Genomic DNA, 2,600 nt, shown 5'->3' on the forward strand with positions numbered 1-2,600 from the left:
TATTAGAATTACACCTGGCTTCCAGACGGAGACTCTGAAAGCCAGAAGGGCGTGGACAGATGTTCTGGAGACTATAGGATATCACAGATGCCAGCCCACACTCTATACTCAGTGAAACTCTTAATCACCGTAGATGGAGAAAACAAGATATTCCATGACAAAACCAAATTTAAACAATATCTACTCACAAATCCAGTCCTACTAAAGTTGTTAGAAGGAAAACTCCACTTGAAAGAGATTACATCCAACCATGAAAACATAGAAAATAAATAATCTTATACAGATGAAATTAAAAGAAGCTAAACACACACACACACATACACACACACACACACACACACACACACACACCACCACCACCACCATCACCACCATCACCACCTACAATAGCAACCACAAAATAACAGAAATCAACAATCATTGGTAATTGATATATCTCAGTATCAATGGCCTCAATTCCCTAATGAAAAGACACAGACCAACAGAATGGATGTGAAAATGGGATCTACCTTTCTGCTGTATCCAAGAAACAGGCCTTAATGCCAATGATAGACTGCACTCAAGCAAATGAACCTAAGAAGAAAGCTGATATAGCCATTTTAGTATTTAACAAAATAGACTTCAAACCAAAACCAGTCAAAAGAGATAGGAAAAGACACTACCTACTCATCAAAGGAAAAATTTTACCAAGATGATATTTCATTTCTCACTATCTATGCCCCAAACACAAGGGCACCCAAGCTTGTAAAAGAATCACTACCACAGCTTAAATCACATATAGACCCTCACACACTCATAGTGGGAAACTTCAGTACTTCACTCTCACGAGTGAACAGGTCATCAGATAAAACTGAACAGAGAAATACTGGAGTTAACAAACATTATAAACCAAAGGCACTTCACATGCTCTTTGCCATCTTTCCCCCAGCTGGCTGGCACCCATCAACGAAGGTGGAGCTGTGCAGTTTCAGCGGCTACAAGATCTACCCCAGAGACAGACAGCGCTACGCCAGGACTGACCAGGAAGGTTTTCCAGTTTCTTAAGGCAAATTGCGAGTCCGCATTCCTTTCCAAAAGGAATCCTTGGCAGATAAACTGGACTATCCTCTACAGAAGGAAGCACAAGAATGGACAGATGGAAGAGATTGAAAAGAAAAGCACCCGCCATGTAGTCAAATTCCAGTGGGCCGTCACTGGTGTATCTCTTGCTGATAGAATGAGGAATCAGAAACCAGAAGTTAGGAAAGCTCAGAGAGAGCAGGCTATCAGGGCTGCCAAGGAAGCAAAAAAGGCTAGGCAGGCATCAGAGAAGACAGCAACAGCTGCTGCCAAGGCCCCCAAAGGCAGCACCTGAACAAAAGATTGTGAAGCCTGTGAAGGTCTCTGCTCCCGAGTGGGTGGAAAACGCTAATTTGGTAGAACAGAGTTTAAAATAAAGATCTGTTTCTAACTCTAAAACAAAACACCAAAAAAAAAAAAGAAAAAAGAAAAAGAAACCGAGATATCAATAACAACTGAAACAACAGAAAGCTTACAAACTCAGAGAAACTAAACAACTCTCCACTGAGTAAAAAATAAATAAGACAGAAATAAAGAATGAAAATAAATAATTTTCAGAATTCAATGAAAATGATTACACAACACACGCAAATTTAAGGGACACAATGAAAGTGACGCTAAGAGGAAAGTTGATAGCACTAAGTGCCTACATTAAAAAATAATGGAGAAATCTCATACTAGCAAATTAACAACACACCTGAAAGCTTTAGAACAAACAGAAGTATGCAAACCCAAAAGGAGTAGATGGCAAAAAAAATAATCTGACTGAGGGCTGAAATCAATAAAAAGAGAACAATACAAAAAAATCAATGAAACAAAGAGTTGGCTTTTTGAAAAATCAACAAGATAGACAAACCGTTATTCAAACAAACTAAAAGGTGGAGAGTGGATATCCAAACTAACAAAATCAGAAACAAAAAGAGCGGCATGGCAACAGACAATGAGGAATCATAGAATATGGTAGAAACCTATACTCAACCAAATTGGAAAATCTAAAGAAATGGATAATTTTCTCAATAGGTACCACTTGCCAAAGTTAAATCAAAATCAGATAAACAATTTAAATAGATATATATCTCCTAGTGAAATAAATGCTGTCATAAAATCTTCCAACCAAGAAAAAAAAAAAAAAGCTTAGGGCCAGATGGTTTTAGCCTAGAATTTTACCAGACTTTCAAAGAAAAGTTAATGCCAATACTCCTCAAATTATTCCACAAAATAGAAACGGAAGGAACACTGCCCAACTCTTTTTATGAGGAGACAGTCACCCTGAAACCCAAACCACAGAAAGACTCAAAAAAAAAAAAGAGAGTTACCAACCATTTTCCATTATGAACATGCAAAAATACTCAATAAAATACTTGCAAACAGAATCCAAGAACACAAAAAGATCATCCACCATGATCAAGTAGGTTTCTTCCTAAAAATGCAGTGCTGATTCAATATACAAAAATCAATAAATGTAATCCACCATATAAAAAAACTGAAAGAAAAAAAAAAAAACAAGATCATCTCATTAGAAGCAGAAAAGCCTTTAACAA

General features: G+C 37.2%; 1 pseudogene; it reads left to right on the forward strand.

Annotated features, from left to right (window-relative positions):
- The first annotated feature begins 903 nt into the window (after positions 1 to 903).
- On the forward strand, positions 904 to 1,411 carry LOC129687722 (60S ribosomal protein L24-like; annotated as a pseudogene).
- Positions 1,412 to 2,600: the final 1,189 nt, after the last annotated feature.

Source organism: Psammomys obesus, unplaced genomic scaffold (assembly GCF_907164565.1).
Source record: "Psammomys obesus unplaced genomic scaffold, mPsaObe1.curated_primary_1811, whole genome shotgun sequence".
In the NCBI taxonomy this organism is placed as follows: domain Eukaryota; kingdom Metazoa; phylum Chordata; class Mammalia; order Rodentia; family Muridae; genus Psammomys; species Psammomys obesus.